This window comes from Cryptomeria japonica, chromosome 9 (assembly GCF_030272615.1).
Source record: "Cryptomeria japonica chromosome 9, Sugi_1.0, whole genome shotgun sequence".
NCBI lineage: Eukaryota > Viridiplantae > Streptophyta > Pinopsida > Cupressales > Cupressaceae > Cryptomeria > Cryptomeria japonica.
In genome coordinates, this window is record NC_081413.1 from 713,464,810 (window position 1) to 713,477,828 (window position 13,019).

The window sequence follows — 13,019 nt, forward strand, 5'->3', positions numbered from 1 at the left end:
TCTTCGACAAAATGTCTGTTGACAACTTCAAATCATTCCGGGATGAATGGTCAATCTACAATGATCAACAAACTCATTTGAAAGCACTCAAAGACTGTATGGAACAATGAAGAGTAGCAAGGCTAGTGTTGAATCCAAAGAAGTGTTGATTAATGTTACCCATAGAGCAAATTATTGGGTCACATAGTTTGCAAAGTGTGACTAAAGACTAACCCTGATAAGATAAGAGTGATGGTAATGGTATAGACGAAAGCCTCTTAGAACATCATAGGAGTGAAATCATCTCTTGGTCATGTTGGCTATTATAGAGGATTCATCAAAAACTTTGCCCAATTATCTTACCCATTGGACGTACTGGCAAAGAAGGGCCGACAATTCACATGGACTGACGACTAGGAGAAGGCATTCAACAAAATCCTTGCATATATTGACTGGAGTAAAGTGTTCCATGTACATGTAGACACTTCAAACTATACCATTGAAGCAATAGTTACACAAGTGGGACCCCAAGGATTGAACCATCTAGTCTTCTTTGCCAGCCAATTGTTGTTGAAGGCAGAAAAGAATTATAATATGATGGAGAGAGAAGCACTTGGGATGGTGTACTTAGTGCTAAAGTTTAGACACTATTTGTTGGCAACACCGTTCATCTTCTACGTTGATGACCAGGCCTTAATGTACTTGGTAAACAAGTCCATCATCCAAGGTTGGGTAAGTAGGTGGATTTTATTGTTGCAAGAATTCACTTTTACTATCATTGTTTGGCTAGGGAAATGCCATATCAATGTTGATCAGTATTCGAGAATTAAGTCAGGTGAACCACTTGAGGGAGTGATTGAAGACTTTTTGGATGCCCACTTGTTTCAAATTGTAGCACTACCTTCATGGTAAGAGAGTATCAGAGAATATTTGTCCACCTCCATCTTCCCAAAGGAAAAACAACCAGGAGAGAGAAGGAAGCTAGTTCTAAAGAGTAAAAATTTCCAGCTTATTAATGGATTACTATATAAAATGGGGTTTGACTATGTCCTACGGAAATGTGTCATTTGGGAAGAGATACTAGGATTATTGAATGAACCACATGAAGGCCTAATTGGAGGACATATGGGATTGGATGCCACAACTCAAAAAGTTTTGTTGGCAAGTTTGTGGTGGCCGACTGTACACACTGATGCTCGAGAGTGGATGATGGGATTTGAGACGCACCAAAGAATTGGCAAACCTCTCAAAAGAGACTACATGCCATTGTTCCCATCTCAACCATAATAACTTTTTGAGAGGTGGGGATTGCATTTAATCGGTCACTCAAGGTCATCCAATTACATTGATGCAGATATATTGTTGTAGCCACTGAGTACTTGACAAAATACGTAGAGGCCAGAGCACTTCCAAACAACACAATAGCCAGTATGGCAAGGTTCATTTATGAACAAATTGTCTCCTGATACAACATTCCCATTCAAGTTACGTGTGACCAAGGAGGACACTTTGTGAACCACATCATTTGCTTAATGATGACGAAGTTCTATATCTTTCACAATTTATCAAGCCCATACTATCTGAGAGAAAATTGTTAGGTAGAGTCGATGAGCAAAGTACTTGTCTCAATTATTCATAAGCCATGAAGTAGTGTCATTCATGTATCATACGACCTTGTCATATTGCTAGACTTGGTTAGAGTAGACAACATTGGGCATCCCTTTGTAGTGTATAGCTTGTCATTTTGCAACATCATCTCCTGCAACCACTTCTTCATGGCATAGGACACCATCTCCTCACCCTATGGCCCCTCAAGAGATAGTGTATTTGCATCATACAATTGGCTGGCAAGATTGCTTGACATCTCTCATTCTACACCATACAATGTCCATTTCAAGTGACGATGTTAAGAAATTTGTTGTGATGAGTGGTACAACAACTAAAAGTTGCTCCTGTAAGACCAATATAAAGGTTTGTATTGGCCTATATTGCATGATAATCAACTATTCTACAACAACTTTCTTCCTTGGTCGACATCATATGTTGGTTGAACATTCCAAAATCTCTATATATTTTGGCTTCATCAACATTGTTTTTTACCTCTTAAAAATCACAAAAAATGATGTGCACCATGAAGGTTTGTGTGGTTTTAAAGGTCTTAATTTGAGCTTGGCAATAGGGGCTCTACCCCTCAACCTTGCATTGTATTGCGACAGGGAGCACACCCAAAGTGGCGCCCTTCGATCTCGCTATGGGCATTGCTTTTAGACCTCTATAAGTGGTGTTGCACCTTGATCCCAATGGGGGCAATTGCTCCTAGATCCTTGCAAGGGGCATTATCTCTTGACCCCAATGAGGGCGTTGCCCCCAAACCTCAACTGCTCTCATTTGATTTGCCACAAGTTTGAGTTTTCAAAGCGCACTTCCAATTTAATTACAGGTTCTTGTTTACAATATTGTTATCAATTTGGAAAGTCTTCCCTAATGTTGCTTGTTTTCTTGTCATTTTGAAGATGACTTTTGCCATGGACAAGAGTGCAAGAGAAGAATTGGAATGCTCAAATAAAAAATCTAGAGCAAGCAAATTCCAGATGCTATGTTTGCATCAGAATAAAACCATGGCAAGCCCTAGTGAAGAAAAGTAAAAGTTGCCCAAGTTTACAAGCAATGGATTGGAAGATCTCATTAGGCATTGTCAGACTTGTGAAACAATCTGGACAACAAATGGGCAAGATGATGTAGCAATTCGAGTACGATCTTTTTGAGCCATCTTGCAAGGTGTAGCTATTGATTGGTATATAGAAATTGCCAAACCTCTTACACATGAGAGGGATTAGAGAAGGCTTTCAAAGAAGAGTTTGAATTTCTTCGTGATGATAATGAAATAGTAGCAGAAATTCACATCACAAAACAAGGTAAGCACAAAAATGTACGATCTTAAAATTGTAGACATAAAGAATTGCTGGTAAAATTGGGAAGAGAACTGGCTAATGGTCTAAAAAAGCAGCAGTTCATTGAAGGTCTGCTTCCATCATTAACAAAACAGTTGAAGGTAATACCACCCTTGTCCTATTCTGAAGCCTACAGTCGGGCAATGGGTATAGAAAGTGGATAAAATATACCTGTGCATTAAAAGAAAAATAGAGGAAGATGGAAGCTCGAATAACAATAGTGACAATGAATCAGAAAGGACACAAACACTCTGGAGGGACATGCTTCAAATGATTAGAGAATTGAAGGTAGAGAAAGTAACAAAGTATGGTGTATTTAGTGGAAAAATGAGGGGCACACAAAAGGTAACTGCCCTAGAAAGCTGTTTTGTGAGATTTTCCCAGGGTTTTGGTCATTCAGTAAGGAGTTCCCATACAATTTGAAGAGTACACAAGTACTCTTTACACAAGGAGAGCAGTACACTCCATACAAAATACATCAGTACTCTTTACACAAGGAGAGCAGTACACTCCATACAAAATACATCTCTAGGTGGTTATTGAAATCAATGAGGGTGGTGAAATTAAATATAGTACGACTCCCAAGGATATCTAATCATACTGTAAGAACCCCTACTGATTTTTGACCAAAATCTTGCGATTTTCCTTTGAGTAATTTCATCAAACAGTTTGCTTGGAAGTGCAAATATATTGTTCCAGATTTGTAATAGTATCAGGATATGTTTTTGTGTGTGTTTAGATATATTTCTTTTCTCAGGAATGAATGCACATAAATATTTTAAAGTTTAAACAATACCAGTTATAGCCTTCCAAAAAGACAATGAGACTGAGTCACTGAAGTAATAGTATTTCATTTATTGCAAGGTCTGATACAAGATAGTAGAGATGTTCCTGACCTTTTTCACATGAACAATTCTGAAATTTTTTATAGCAGCATTAATAAAAAATACAGAAGCAATCAGGAATCATATTAATTCAGAATTTAGAAATCACTCAACACCCAGGTATGAGATGTTGCTCCTTCCCACATCCCCTTCACAAGTCTACTCACTAGGGAAAAGCACGTTAAAAGCAAGATTATTTGAAGATGTTACTACTGCTGAACCCAAGCAAGAGCCGCATTCAGATAAGAGTCCAGCGATGCCTGTATTTCTGTCCAAATCGCCTATTTAACTTGCTCATTAATTGCTGCACTCTAAATGGGAAAATAAACACAGTCAAACATCCCTTAAGAGGCCATGATGTGGCTTAGGAACCTCATGTATGTGACTAGGAATGTGAATAGATGAATTTGCACAGCAAATGCAACTGGCTTGAAGCAATTCAACCCTTCTCAAACTCACACGAACTGGAATCTTTCTCCATGCCTTGCTCAAGTCTCAAGGAGAATTCATGACCTCATTGTGAAGCCTCATGCTCCTGGGAAAGTTCCTACATCCAGCACCATGGATTCCAAATCTGTTTAAATGAGAAGAGGCAGCTAATGATGGTGATTGCTTTCAGTTTTGACCCCTTCACACCAGCACACACATCCTTGGCATCAACCTGCCTTCAGTTCGCGTGCCTTCAAAGCCACACCCCAGCAACAAAGACTCATGCCAAGCCAAAATCACTCCCCATCAACCAGCATTAATCTCCAATGATATTTCTGTAGCTGCATGCCAGAACTGAAGGTTGTCTCACGCTATCAAGAAATTCCCAAAATCAGATGAGACAACAATTGATATGTCAATATGCTAAGTCAAGAGCTCATGTCTTGCTAAAATACTTAGCTGCAATTAGAGTGAAAGCTATCAACTAGGCAACAACCATACATTCAAGTTTCAACAATATTGGGCTTATTTTATTTCTGTGTCCAAACAAGCAATGTTATTGTCTTCATTCATTAATAAATCCATTCAAGCTTTTCACTAGCAAAAAGGAGTTAAAACCATATCCTTTCTTATTAAGTTTGCCAATAAATTCAAAACCTGCAAATTTGTTTTTGAAAGGGACTACACAAATTTGATAAACTTATCTGTAAAATCCTCTATGAGATCCTTGGATGAAACCTCCAACAATTGGCTAGGGCAAATAGTTCCACTACCTAAACTAGTGATCCCTTAGGGTTTTCTTTGTAGGGTTTCTAACTTTTCAAGGTCGTCTCCAAATCCAAATACGAGAAAACAACCAAAAGCATGGCCCAATGACCCAATGAGTTCCCAAAAATGTCCATTTATAATAACCTAAAGAAATTTCTAGAAGGCCTTTTCGAATGCCCGCATTTAATATTTCATTAAGCTCAATAATAAAGTGAACCTTTTTAATATTCATTTGACATAAAATAAAATCAGTTTATTAAAAACCATATTTCAACAATTTAATTAATGAATTATTTTTATTACCCTTTTAAATAATTAAAGTTAGTCGTCTTTTAATATATTTATTTGTTGACAACTGAATTTTAATCATTTAATTATGTTCTAAGGTCAAATAAAAGGGGACATTACACATACAATGTCAACATTGTAGTGACACTTTGCAAGATATTGCCAAAACAAGCCGGTATGAAGTAAAATTATTGTACAAATGGGGTGGACCTAGAGACCATGAAGACAAGGGATGTCCAAAGAAAAAGGCTAGCATCAACCTAATTGATGTTGACAAGAAAAATGAAGTATTGACCATTACTTGTGTCAAGCAAAGAAGGCTATGTACCTAGACCTATGTATAGAAAAAGAAAAGCTTCATGAAGCAAGGTCAAAGTGGAGAATGCTATGGATAATGAACATCGCCACTCAAATGCAAATGCAACTACAAGTATGGTAACAAATCAATTACAATCCAAGAAAAATAATAAAAGTACTTCAAACTGTTGTCCCAGTTGAAGTGGATTTATTACAAGGTATTCCTGAACTTCGAAATGCTTTTGTATCGAGGGAGAATGAGACGGTGCATGCTACGAGCCAATTGGAATCTAGCGAGAATGAAGATCCAATAATCAAACCTCTATTATCAGGCAACCAAGTGATTGATCCAGGGAACATGACAAAGAAGCCAGTAGTGGTGAATATGGAGATCCTTGGAAGGAATCTCACCAATACAATTGTTGATGGGTGTTCTGTCTTGAATTTACTTCTGGAAGAAACTTGGAGAAGATTGGGCAGGCCAACCCTTTAGCCATCAACTTTTCAACTGGTGGGTGCAAATCAACAAGGTAATAAGGTACTTGGAGTTTCCTGAGCATTTTTGGTGAACTATGTATCCCTTGACAATCTGACCCTGTTTTGCTGATTTGAGCTCCAAGGAATATTGTCAAACACTTGGCTTGCAATGTCTGTACTTGCAGTTGTAGTTCCTTCTTTTGGTGTTTTGGTTTGTTTTGATGAATGTTTGTGATATATTGGCAATGTTTGATACAACAATTTAATGCAGAAAAAATAGATGTTGCAATAATAATTTTTAACTCAAAACTGAAATTGCATTGTGAATACACAGCTGAAAATTCCAGATTTTTATACTAGCTTAAATACTCAGTATTTTCACAATATATTGACAACCCAGTTCATAAAATAACCCCTATTATCTAAAACAACAATACCAAGAAAATCTAGGAGTTACAATTCATGAACTCGCAGGTAAACATGCCTTGAAACCTTCTGAAAATGGAAGCCAGAATAAAGTATAAAGTTGCAGCAGTCATACAGCAGAGGGAATAATCCTCATGCTACTGAAAATGGAGTCTTTGATCAGCTATTTTAGAACCCCTGCTAGTTCCAGAGATAAATACTCTAAATCTTCACCAGTATGATTCCCACGTGCCAAACGAAGAAAGCTCTAATAGCTGGAAATGTAACAGCAGCGTATATCTCAGTTGTTCCAGTAATTAATCTTCAAACCCTTGTACAATCTTTCCAATCTGCACAACAACGACTCCTATGTGCTAATGAAAAGGGCACAACCAGCAATAGAGATTTACCAAATAAGATTAACCTTCAATTATTTCGGATCTGCAAATAGATGTTATTTAAACCCTTCACAACTTCTAGATCTTTCACCAATGAAGCTCAGTGTTGACTCTTGGATGAAGCCAATCTTACAGGCAATCCTTCGGAAGATCTTTCACAACCTTAGGTATGCAAATCAATGAGAGTTTTCGTTATCAATGATCAAAGAAGTGCAGAAACCCTAGGTTTCCTTCTCCGAGAGAGGAGCTCTCCAAACACACAAGTATGAAAATGATCTAATGATTCCTTTTTTCATTTCTTTTGGTACCTTTTATATTCATCTCCAATTAGGTCGATTTCTCTAGAAGGCTCTTTTAATTCATTTAAATGATATTTAATATTTGCCTTCCACTTTAATAAATGCTTTAATAAATGGGCGCACAAATAATAATATTTAATGTACTTTAAGTGACCTTTTTGAGGTTCATGGTCCCATTGGACATAAAGTGAATTTAAAACTTTATAATTGCACTTTATAATTAATTATTAATAAAGTAATCACTTTATTAATAATTAAATAACATAACTCCACAAATAATCATTATTTCTCAATTCCATCTCAACCTGGGAGTTACCATTGTATCCTCTGTGCAACCAACTACTTTACTAAAAATAGTAAGGGTCCCTCTCTGACATCCACTGACTTACTATAAATAGTAAGTCCCTCAAAACCAAACCAAAGACCTTTGAATATCAATGCCTCAGAACATATGAAGGGTCTGGAGATGAAAACACCAACAACTGTCCTCTGGAGAACCAAAAAAACTCCACAATAGGGTCCTCTAATCACTAGTATTAGCCTACAAGTCCCAATGATAGGCTAAATCCATTAACTCTGATGCATGCTCAAAATGGGGACATTACAAAAAAAAGTGTATGATGTATTATTGGGTTAGGGTTGGGTAGTAGTAGCCAAAGCCGATCACAACTAGAAAAAGCATACAATCTCGACTGGATTGAGAACAAGGGTTAGAAATATATAATTGATTTGAAGAATCAAGTAGTCAACAAGGAAGTAGCTTCCTTGGATTCATCATATTCGGATCCTATAGAAGAATGGACAAAGAATTAGGATCCAATGGAACCAAATGACAAAGGAATTTTTTCAAGGACTATATGTATGTATGTATGTGTGTATGCATGCATGCATGTAATGCATGATTGCATGGATGTATGCATGTATGTATGTAGGGATGTATGTATGCATGCATGCATGCATGTATGTATGCATGCATGTATGTATGTATGTATGCATGGATGTATGGATGTACATGTATGCATGCATGCATGCATGTATGTATGTATGTATGTATGCATGCATGTATGTGTGTATGTACACGCACACACATATACACATATATACATTATATAACTGAACCTTCGTTATCAAGTGAGCAAGTGATCTATCCAATGTTGTTTACAGTTAACATAGCAAAGAAACCAGCTAACCTTAGCTCAAAGGGGACCCACCACCTTCGCCTTTGTAAAATTCCGTACTAGATCTGACTTCTATTAGATGTATTTGCCCAGTTTGTACAGAAATATAGCTCTAAACTTAATCGGTTGATAAGTATATTTAATGATATAGCCATGCAATTCCAAATTGATTCCCAAATTTATTGAACTTCATAGCATTTATTAATAGACTTAATATAATATTAACGAGAGTGTTTCATGAAGAACCTGTTGTTTTCGTTGAAGCTTGTCTGTGTCCATTCACTTGGCTGCTGACTTCTCATAGATTGCGAGTATCGAGCATACTGAATGAGAAATGCGACAATCATCAATGGATGTCCCGTAGTGTAAGTACGTGCCAAAGGAGATATACGATATCCTTCCTACGCAGATGCCTGCATTTGCTTTGTAAAATTCCGGTGCCGAGAACTCTCCTTCGTCGCTTTACTAGGTTCTACCTTCGTTTACACTGTGTGATATCTGCACGAACTGTGTGGTGTCTATCAAATATCTCTCAGCTTCTCCTTTGCAATGATTTCCCATTGCCTTGCAAACGCACTGGTTTCTCTGTTCCATACCACCATCTCCGCATTACCGCGTCTGCTGCAAATATTACTTTGCTTCCCGATATCGGGTTAGGAGTCACGTTGAAGATCTTCGTTAGAGGGTGGAATGACTTGTCAACTCTGTCTCATGCATTGGCTGTTGTTCGCGAACACCCGAGAACACGGTGAAAGTCGCGTACTCCCGTTTAGAGGGCGGGTTGGATTTACAACACCAACTCACGCGATAGTTGCTATTTCCGAGTCTGTGTGTTGCAATACCTCCTGAACCTGCACCCCAGGATTTGCTTGTTTGAAGTATCTTCAAAAGACTATCACCAATAGGCCAGTTAATTACTGATGAAAGGTTGACATCTACAGGTGAGCGATAACTCGCACACATAGGAATTGGAATCCTTTCTCTTTCTCAGAAAATTGTGTTATCTAATCTGATTCCCTTCTTGGATGCTACCATCCTTTTATTTTCAACAATTGGTTAGGAATCTCGTACTAGTTAGGACTAGTTACGGTGTTAAAAAAAATTAAATACATTCTTAAATATTAATTTATTTATATAAATGAAAGGAGAATTTATATAAAATAATTAATACATTTTCATACTTTCCTGTTAATGTTTATTAGGGGACATGACAGTCTCCCCTGCCTCGTGTTGCATGCCCTCAAGCAACTCCAAAACTCTTTCATTTTCCCAGGTAGCATCATCCTGAGGCATATTTTTCCATTTGATGAGGTATTCTCTGATAATTCTGTTTCGCAGTTGCCTGTCTCGTGTTTCCAAAATTACTTCGGGTATCATTTTGAGCTTTCCTTCATCATTCAAAGGAGGTAAATCGCTGGATACTAATACTTGCTGTCCCAGAGCTTTCTTGAGACAAGACACATGAAATACATTGTGTATCTTACTATCCTGTGGTAGATCAATTTCATAAGCAACTGCACCAACCTTCTGTATTACATGATAGGGACCATAGAATCGTGGTTTTAACTTTTCAGACTCACTCCTTTTGAGAGAAGTTTGCCTATAAGGTTGCAACTTGAGGAATGCCAAATCCCCCACTTCAAAATGACGTTCAACTCGCTTTTTATCCGCATTGATTTTCTGTTGATTCTGAGCACATTGCAAATTCTCCTTAAGAGCTGATAGAATGTCTTGGTTTTCTTGAAGCCAGTCACGAGTTTTAGGTACATTGCTCTGTTCAAAAGCAAGGTCAAGAAAAGAGAGTACATCGTAACCATATAATGCTTTAAAAGGAGACATACCAATTGACATATGAAAGGTAGTATTATAATAATATTCACCCAAATATAACCAACGAACCCAGGCCTTCTGATGACCGGCTACATAGTTACGAAGATACCCTTCGATCCACTTATTCACTATTTCCGTCTGTCCATCGGTTTGCAGATGATAGCTGGTGCTATGATTCAACTCTATACCTGTCAATCTGAAAAGTTCCCCCCAAAATATGCTCAAAAATCTGCTATCTCTATCATTGATTATAGTTTTCGGTAAACCATGTAAACGGAAAACTTCTTGGAAAAATACCTCTGCAATATGAACTGCTGTAATTCTGTAGTGATAGAAAAGAAGTGTGCAAATTTAGTTAATCTTTCAACCACAACAAATATACAATCTTTACCTTGGGATTTCGGTAAACTTGTGATGAAATCCATGGATATACTCTCCCATTTCTGATCTGGTATAGGTAGTGGCTGTAATAAACCGGTAGGATATGTTTGTTCTGCTTTATTTTGCTGGCAGGTGGTGCATTCTTTGACATAGCGTAGGACATCGTTTTTTAAGCCTTTCCAAGTGAACCTTTCTCGTACCTGACAATATGTTTTGAAGTATCTAGGATGCCTTGCTAGAGGAATATCATGCATAGATTGGAGAATTTTCTCTTTTAACTTCGATCCTGAAGTTAAATAAATCTTGTCTTTGTAATAAATAACATCATTAACAACTTTATATTTATCATCCTGTATATTACCATCCATCAAATCACATGCAAAAGAATCCTTTGAATACTCGGCCAGCAATAAAGATTTCCAATCAGCTGTTACGACAGATAGTGCATTGATTTCAGGCCTTCTAGATAAAGCATCAACAACAACATTATTTTTACCTTTTACATATTCAATCTCAAAGTCATAAGCTTGAATTTTACTGATCCACTTCTGTTGCTTGTCATTTAAATCTTTTTGTCCCAAAAAATATCTCAAACTGTTATGGTCAGTTTTCACCACGAATCTGCTACCAACCAAATCTTGTCTAAATTTTGTCAATGCATGCATGATTGCCAACATTTCTTTATCATAGATAGAATATAATTTCTCAAGTTTATTAAGTTTCCTGCTTTCATATACTATAGGATGTTTGTTTTGCATTAAAACTGCCCCTATTCCATCACCATAAGCATCACATTCCAACACAAAAGGCTGATTAAAATCTGGAAGAGCAAGTACTGGACAAGAACTCATTACCTCTTTAAGTTTCTCAAATACCTGTTGAGCTTCCTCAGTCCATCTGAATGCCCCCTTTTCGGTAAGATCTGTCAAGGGTGCCCCAAGCTATGAAAAACCTTTGACAAACCTCCTGTAATAACTGCATAAACCAAAGAATCCCCTTAACTCTGTAAGATTCTGTGGTGGTGTCCACTCCAAAATGGCTCTTATTTTCTCTTGATGAACCTGTACCCCTGTTGCACTAATCATATGCCCTAAATACAAAATTTCATTCACTAAAACAGCCAATTTTTCAAATTCCGAAATATATTGTTCAATAGTTCCAGTCTGCTTAAGCTGAGTCAATTCTTTAAGATGTAATTCAGGGTCTTTAGAATTAAACCTATCGATAAGTTTCTCAGTGAATTCAACATAAGTACCTATCAAATTATGTCCCAAAGTTATTTGTCCGTGATGCCACCATTCATGTGCTACATCGTCAAGATGTAACGCAGCATATTTAATTGCTTCTTCTCCAACACAGGGTTTAATTGGAAGTAAGTATCTAATTTTTGCACCCAAGCTCGAGCAGTTGTCTTACCTGAACCATCAAAATAAGGAATGGACATCTTTCCAATTTTTCTCTGTAATTCATTGTTATTTCCGCGTTGACCTCTTGGGCTATGTTCCATTCTGACATCTAAATATTCTCTAAATGTCATTGATGATCTGAATTCTTCACCGGAACCTAACCAGTCTTGATGTATTTCTCTTATTGTAGGTTCATTTTCAGGTGGCTGGTTTCTAGCAGTAAATGTAGGCATAAATGGTCTGGCTGTTCCTGTTCTTTTTGGCTGACTATTAACTGACTGTTCATCTCTACCCCCATCGTTTCCCCCATTATTGTGATGTTGATTATTCTGTTTTCCATTATTTTGGTGCTGATTTATATTATTGGCCATAAACTGGGTCATCAAGTTGGTCATTCTATTAACGTTATTTTGCATATCTTGTTGACTTCTGATCAATGCAGCCAATAAATCCCTATTGTTATCTGGGTCTCCCATGTTGGTTTCAAAGATAATTTCTTCATCAGTTTTTGCGTGGCTATCCTCAATTCCAAACGGAATAGACATGCTACTTTGTGTTAAAGGAGAGTTTGTAAATCTGTTTTGATGGGCCCTAGTACTTTGGAAATTATAATTTCCTTGGTGCATACTCAACTGTGCATTAAGTTTTTCTGAAAGTACGCTATAGGCTGGCAGGATTCAATGCTCTAATACCACTCTAAAATTCCGTACTAGATCTGACTGCTATTAGATGTATTTGCCTAGTTTGTACAAAAATATAGCTCTAAACTTAATCGGTTGATAAGTATATTTAATGATATAGCCATGCAATTCCAAATTGATTCCCAAATTTATTGAACTTCATAGCATTTATTAACAGACTTAATATAATATTAACGAGAGTGTTTCATGAAGAACCTGTTGTTTTCGTTGAAGCTTGTCTGTGTCCATTCACTCGGCTGCTAACTTCTCATAGACTGCGGGTACCGAGCATACTGAATGAGAAATGCGACAATCATCAATGGACGTCCCGTAGTGTAAGTACGTGCCAAAGGAGATATACGATATCCT

General features: G+C 37.2%; 1 protein-coding gene across 13 annotated transcripts in view; it reads left to right on the forward strand.

Annotated features, from left to right (window-relative positions):
- The window catches only part of LOC131048540 (protein ANTI-SILENCING 1), a 133,049-nt gene that overhangs the window by 92,809 nt on the left and 27,221 nt on the right, over nucleotides 1-13,019 (forward strand). The gene's annotated exons all lie outside the window — the stretch shown is intronic.